The following is a 7,839-nucleotide window of genomic DNA, read 5'->3' on the forward strand; positions in this document are numbered from 1 at the left end:
CAACTTTGAGATCAAGAGTAGTCTCATCCAGATGATACAGAGCAACAAGTTTCATGGATTGCCAATGGAGGACACATTGGACCATCTGGATGAGTTTGATATGCTCTGTAGCCTAACTAAGATCAATGGAGTTAGTGAAGATGGATTCAAACTCCGGCTTTTCCCATTCTCTTTGGGAGACAAAGCACACATCTGGGAGAAATCACTCCCCAAGGAGTCCATCACCACCTGGGAAGCATGCATGAAGGCATTTCTAGCCAAATTCTTCTCCAACTCCAGAACTGCAAGGCTGCGAAATGATATTTCCAGCTTTGTTCAGAAGAACAATGAAACGTTCAGTGAAGCTTGGGAACGTTTCAAGGGATACACAAGCAGATGCCCTTATCATGGATTCAAAAATGCTTCATTGCTAAGTACACTATACCGAGGTGCAGTCCCTAAGATACGGATGTTGCTGGACACCACAAGTAATGGCAACTTCCTCAACAAGGATGTCGATGAAGGATGAGATCTAGTGGAGAACTTAGCTCAATCTGATGGCCACTACAATGAGAAATATGATCGCTGATAGACTCCTAGGTGAGGATCTATGCCCAAGGACACACTTTGCAAGGTCTTGAAGAGGGATGAACGAAATGATGAAGATGAATGGGTAGAAGATGCAGCGGAATGGAGAGATTAACGACGGAGAAGGTGTAGAGATGGATTTGCAGCGGATTGAAGGGGAGAATGAAGTGTACTTCTAAGAGAGATGGAGATCTCTTAGACTACAGGCTTGATTACAACTTAGATATGACACACTAAGAAGTAAACAAGTTGAGAAGATACTACACACTTCTCAGATCAAACAAGTAAAAAGAAGGTTTTTGAATAAACTGTTTGATGAGAAACAAATGAGAACTACATTGTCTTTTTATAGGAGAAGGGGGGACGAAGGAGAAGAGAGGAATTAAAGGCCTAGGAAATCATGCAAGAGCTTTAACAAGGTCAAGCTCATGCATAATGTCTAGGAAATTACAAAGCAATAAATGCAAGTTTGAATAAGAGAGAAAAGATAGAAAATGGGTCAAGGCAAAGAGATGGGGCCTTGGACCACAACTTGGTCTGGCAAAGGGGTCTTGAAAATGTTACTTAGGCCTCAATAAAAACCTTGTCAAGAAAACCCAATGGGACAAAACTTGACAAGGGAAAAAGAGTGCATAAGCAACACTTTACCCTTTACCGAGCACCTTGAGTTGTGACCATTGTCCAAGTGGTTTGAGCGACGTCTTTCTGCTTCTTGTCCATCTCTTTGATTAGTCCATTGATAGCTTGGTTCAACCTCCTGGATCTTGATATTGTTAAAGGACCAGCCGGAACAATCAACGCTTCCTCCGATGCTTCCTCTGGTACAAGCTGCTCCGCTGGTGCTTCCTCTGGTTCAAGCTGCTCCTCCAATGCTTCTTTTAGTTAAAGATGCTCCTCATGTCCATCTTCTTTGGTTGATCTGTCCATGGTCTCATCATCCTCTCCCACTTGAAAAGGATTTGACCTCAAATCCGAATTATCTGCATAATAAGGAAGAAGATCAGAAACATTGAAACTACCATTAACTTTGTACTTACCTTGGAGGTCGAGTTGGTAGGCATTGTTGTTGATTCTTTTGAGGACTGTGAATGGTCCATCAATTCTTGGCATTAGTTTGGATGCTTGCTCCTCCGGGAAACGCTCCTTCCTAAGATGAACCCACACTTGATCACCCTCATTGAAGATGACCTCTTTACGCCCTTTGTTTGCATACTTCTCATAAAGCTTCGTCTGGGCCTCAAGATTTTCCTTAGCCTTTTTGTGAACCTGCTTTACTAAATCGGCCTTTTTCTTGCCATCAAGACTTGATCTCTCACTCAAAGGTAAAGGCATTAGATCCAAACGAGATGTGGGATTTAACCCATAAACAATTTCAAAAGGAGAAAACTTAGTCGCAGATTATAAGCAAATTCAACATGCGACAAGCAATTCTCCCAAGTCTTAAGGTTCTTTTTAATGAGCACACGCAACAATGTAGACAAGGTTCGATTCACAACTTCTGTTTGACCATCGGTTTGCGGATGACATGTAGTAGAGAAAGCAATCTAGTTCCTAACTGAGACCACAAAGTTTTCCAAAAATAACTAAGGAACTTAGTGTCACAATCAGAAAATATGGTCTTAGGTATGCCATGCAAACGAACAACTTCCCTAAAGAATAAGCTAGCAACATGAGATGCATCATCAGTTTTATGACATGGAATAAAATGCGCCATTTTAGAAAAGCGATCAACCACCACAAAAATTGAATCCTTACCAGCCCTAGTCCTAGGCAATTCAACCACAAAATCCATAGATATATCCGTCCAAGGATGCAAAGGAATAGGTAAAGGGGTATACAAACCGTGGGATTGAACCTTAGCCTTAGCTTGCTTACAAGTTGTGCACCGTTCACATAGTCGTTCAACATCTCTTTTCATGTGCGGCCAATGAAAGTGTTCTTGCATCACTTTATATGTCTTAGCAACTCCAAAGTGTCCCATTGAACCACCTCCATGAGCTTCCCTTAGAAAAAGTTCTCGTAAAGAAGAGTAAGGCACACAAAGTCTATTTTCAAAGAATAAATAACCCTCATGCCGATAATATTTTCCAAAGGCAAACTTTTCACAAGATTGAAATCTTTGCTAAAATCAGAATCATTAGCATACAAGTCTTTTAATTTCTCAAAACCCAACAATCTTGCATCCAAAGAAGTAAGCAAAACATACCTTCGAGATAATGCGCCGGCTACAACATTATCTTTACCTTTTTCGTACTTGATCACATATGGGAAAGATTCGATGAATTCTACCCACCGCGCATGACGTTTTTCAGCTTTTGTTGACCCTTTAAGTGCTTTAGAGACTCGTGTTCAGTATGAATGACGAATTCCTTTGGCCATATATAGTTCTGCCAAGTTTGTAGTGCTCGGACCAATGCGTAAAGCTCCTTGTCATAGGTCGGATAGTTGAGTGTCGCTCCTCCTAGCTTCTCACTGAAGAATGCTATGGGCTTATGATCCTGCATCAAAACAGCTCCAATACCTATCCTGGAGGCATCACACTCAATCTCAAAAGTTTTCATAAAATTTGGAAGAATTAAAACAGGAGAGTTAGTAAGCTTCTCTTTCAAGGCCCAGAAGGCGTTTTCTTGTGCGGCTTCTCATTTATATCCAACGTCCTTTTTAATGACTTCCCTACGCGGGGCGGAAATGGTGCTGAAGTCCTTGACAAATCGTCGATAGAATCCTGCTAAACCGTGAAAACTCCTAACCTCGCTCACATTTGTAGGACTTGGCCATTCTTTAATTGCCTTGACTTTCTCCTCATCAACCTTGATTCCATCTGCACTCACAAAAAAGCCTAGGAAAACAAGATTATTTGTGCAAAAGGTGCACTTCTTAAAGTTCGCATAAAGCTTCTCCTTCCAAAGAAAATCAAAAACGAGTTTAAGATGCATGACATAATCCTCCATGTTTTTGCTATAAACCATGATGTCATCAAAATAAACCACAACAAATATTCCAATATGCTTCCTAAGGACATGATTCATCAATCTCATGAAAGTACTAGGCGCATTAGTTAAACCAAACGGCATGACTAACCATTCATATAACCCTTGTTTGGTTTTAAAAGTCGTTTTCCACTCATCACCTTCTTTCATAAGGATTTGATGATAACCACTTTTAAGATCAATTTTTGAAAAGATGCTAGAACCATGCAATTCATCAAGCATATCATCTAATCTAGGGATAGGATGACGATACTTAACCGTAATATTATTGATGGCTCGGCAGTCCACGCACATTCGCCAACTCCCATCTTTCTTTGGTACTAGTAACACTAGAACGACACATGGACTCATGCTTTCTCGAATATGTCCTTTGTCCATAAACTCGTTCACTTGTATTTCAAGCTCCTTTGTTTCAGTTGGGTTGGTGCGGTAAGCTGGTCGGTTTGGTAGAGAGGCTCCCGGCACAAAGTCAATTTGATGCTAAATCCCTCGGATTGGTGGTAAACCAATGGGATTGTCGTCTGGAAATACATCCTTATATTCTTGCAAAACCAACTCAATCTTACTCGGTAGCACCGGTTTGGGGTTAGTTGAACAAGCAAGAGTTTCTATGTAAACAAATAGTAAACTATTGTGACTTACCTTGTTCTTGCCCTTGGTATCGATTGGTTCGGTTGTTTTTAGGGTCTGCTGTTTCATGCTAAGCTGATCTAGGTAGACTTCTTGCAGCGTCATTGGAATGAGAGTCGTTTTACGGCCATTGTGTTCGAAGGTGTGTCGATCGACCATTGTGTTCGAAGGTGTGTCGATTGGTGAAGCCATCGTGGGCAACTTTTCTGTCTGATTGCCATGGACGTCCAAGAAGAATGTGGCTAGCGTCCATCGGTAGTATGTCGCACATGACCTTGTCTTGATACTTACCTATTGAAAGCGGCACCTTGACTTGCTCTTTGACGGACATCTCACCTTTTTCGTTAAGCCATTGGAGCGCATATGGTTTTGGATGTTTAAGCACTTCTAATCCAAGCTTCTCCACCATAGTCCTGCTTGCAACATTAGTACAACTACCACCATCAATAATCAAACTACATACCTTATCTTTGACCAAGCATCGCGTATGAAACAAGTTTTCCCTTTGTGCTTGCTCCTCAGCCTTAGTTAGAACACCCAAAGATCTTCTAGCCACAAGCAGTTCTCCTTTAGCAGGGGCTTCCAAACCCTCTTCCAATGAGTCATTTTCTGAATGTTCATCTGCAGATTCTACCTCGCAATTGTCTTTAAGGACCATGGCTTTTTTGTTGGAACACTCACTTGCATAATGCCCAATTCTTTGACACTTAAAACATCGAATATCTCTTGCCCTGGTGTTCACCTCCTTACCCTTACCTTTCGGGTCTGCTTCTATCGGTTTTGGCTTGACGAATGGCTTGTAGTTCTTTTGGTAGTCGGGCTTGTCCTCCTTTTGATAACTTGATTTTCCTGAGTTGTAGCTGGTCTTGGCGGTGCTGTAGCTGGATCGGGAATTCTTCCTCTTGATTTGCTGTTCGAACATGACTGCCTTGTGAAGCATTTCCTCAAGTTCCACATAGTGCTGGGTTTCTAGACGGTCTTGGATTTCTCGGCTAAGACCTCCCATGAATCGTGACATAACAGCTTCACCATCTTCTTGAATATCAGCTCTTAGCATAAGGGTTTCCATTTCCTTGAAGTACTCCTCATCTGACTTCGTTCCTTGAACCAAATTCCTCAAACGCTGATGAAGATCACGGTGATAGTAAATCAGCACAAATCTTTTTCTCATGATGGCTTTCAACTGGTTCCATGTTTCGATCGGTGTATCTTCGGTACGTCTACGGCTGGTAACTAGCTGATCCCACCAACTTAAAGCATAGTCGTAGAACTCAGTAGCAGCAACTTTAACCTTGTTGACCTCGGTGACCTCTTGACAAACAAAGACTAACTCAGTTTTCTGCTCCCACTCCAAGTAAGTATCCGGGTTGTTGGTTCCATGGAAGGCAGGAATCTTGAACTTTAGTCCTCCCAAAGGATCTCTAGGTTGCGGTCTGTCTCGTCATCGTCTTTGTTGACTGTTGTGAGAGGTGGCGTTACTGTAGTACTCTCTTGTTTCATCGTTTGGCCTTGGTTTTTCCTGGTTCTGCCTTTGATGTCGATTTGCTTCTGGATTGGTTTGATTCAAGTGAATAGCGCCAAATTTTGCATCAAGCATCGTTGTCATAGCTGCGGTGACAGATTTAAGGATCCTCCTTTCAAGACTAGATGTAGAAGACTCTTCCTCTTCCGAAGTTACCATGGTACCTGAAATAAAAAAAAGATCCACAAGTAAAAATTCCCAAAAAACACGCAAATGGAAACAGATCTGGGAAAAATATTAAAACGAAACCAAAAATTCTCAAATCAATTTTTAAAAATACTACACTCTTTTCTGATTCGAAAACAGTTGATTTTGTAATTTTTGAACAAGTAAAATATTTTAGAAAATTCTCGCAAGATAAATGACAGATCTGAAAAAAAAATAAAAAGTGATGACACCACATGATAGACTCCTAGGTGCGGATCTATGCCAAAGGACACACTTTGCAAGGTCTCGAAGAGGGATGAACGAAATGATGAAGATGAATGGATAGAAGATGCAGCGGAATGGATAGATTAACGGCGGAGAAGGTGTATAGATGGATTTGCAGCGGATTGAAGGGGAGAATGAAGTGTATGTAACACCCGCGTCCCGCGATCCGAAAGGAGGGGCAGTTTGTTTTAAGGAAATCGATAGCTATATGAGCTTAAGTAGCTAAGCTACTAGCTCAAATAGCTGGAATACGAGCTGAATGAGCTGAACAAGCTCGATGAACAAGTAGTTCAGCTGCGGACAGCTATCGGCCAGCTATGGACAGCTATCGGCCAGCTATGGACAGCTATAGGCTAGCTGTGGACAGCTATGGACCAGCTGCGGACAGCTAGGCCAGCTAGTATCAGCTCGTCCAGCTAGCGTCCAGCTAGCGTCAGCTCGACTAAGCTCGGCCAGCTGGACGATGGTGGACAGTCTCCGGGCCAGCTGGGGAGCTCGTGGACGGTAATGGGACGGCATGACCGAACGGGCATGGCCGGACAGGCACGGACAGACAGGCATGTCCGAACGTGCACGAATGAAGGGCCTTGATGGACAGGTGCCTTTTGGGAGCCTAGACTTCGGCCAGGGCACTATAAATAGAGGGCAAGGCCTTCATTCCAACACACCATCATCCTTCCATCGTCCATCTAGGCCTAAGAAGAAAAGGGGGTGCGGCTCGGCGAGTATACTCGTCCGAACTGATGCGCATGCTACCTCTCTATCGAAGGTACGATGAGACGAGCGATGGTTCGGCAAGCGGGCCGATCCGATCGTAGGATAGGCGGCGGTTCGTCCGGGGAGACGAACCGATCGCAGGATGATCGACGGTTCGATCAGAGAGTCGGACCGATCGAAAGGTTATCGACGATCCACGTCAATGGACGGATCGATCGAGAGTTGACCGGTGATTCAATCGCTAGTCGGATCGGGTGATCAAAGGATCGACGATACGAGCCGTAGGTTGGATTGATCGGTCGGGTGGTCAAGTGGTCGACAAGTCAGTCGGAAGTATCGGCCCAGGTCTGTGGTTGATCAGCGATTCGATTATGGGGTCGGATAGTTGATCGGACCTGGCTCTGATACCAAGACCGACGAGTTAATCGGGGTATTAATGGTATGACCGATGGGTCATTTAAACGGTACGTCCGATACCGAGCTTTGGGTACGCGAGTGGTTCGGGAAGCCGATAGAGCAACCGTTCACCATGCACCGAAGGGACTATATGTCCCCATCCCTAATATGTGCAAGCCAGTGGGGTTGGTTGGTTGTATGGCTAAGCACAATGGGATGTGATGGAACCCGGGACGATGACCAGCATACGGACACGGACGAGGACCGGAGCGCGCAAGGAACCATGGACGCGACTGCGTCCGGAAGTAAACGGCCCTCAACCCAAGCACCGAACCTGATGCCCGGAGCTACGACAAGGAGCCGGACCGCAGCTAGGACCGCAAGGACGAAGTGCCTCATCTTTGTCCAAGCTTTCGTCCAGGAACAAGCGGAACTCGACCGCGGCCCCAACCGACCCGATGAGCAGCCAACCGAGGCTCTTCTAACGGTCTTCACCATCTCACAAGGGTGAAGACCTCCAAGTCATTAGGGAAAGTAGTACTCTTTTTCCCACCTTGGGTTTGTCCCTACGTGGTTTACCAAGGG

General features: G+C 44.2%; 1 non-coding gene and 1 pseudogene across 1 annotated transcript; both read right to left on the reverse strand.

Annotated features, from left to right (window-relative positions):
- Window positions 1-286: 286 nt before the first annotated feature.
- Window positions 287-393, reverse strand: LOC147929052 (small nucleolar RNA R71). Its single transcript, XR_015581075.1, has one exon. It is a non-coding gene; the product is annotated as a small nucleolar RNA R71 (small nucleolar RNA).
- A 755-nt stretch (window positions 394-1,148) lies between these two features.
- LOC147929053 (uncharacterized) lies at window positions 1,149-5,868 on the reverse strand (annotated as a pseudogene).
- Between the last annotated feature and the right edge of the window lie 1,971 nt (window positions 5,869-7,839).

Source organism: Camelina sativa, chromosome 14, assembly GCF_030686135.1.
Source record: "Camelina sativa cultivar CO46 ecotype springtype chromosome 14, ASM3068613v1".
NCBI classification, from domain to species: Eukaryota; Viridiplantae; Streptophyta; class Magnoliopsida; order Brassicales; family Brassicaceae; genus Camelina; species Camelina sativa.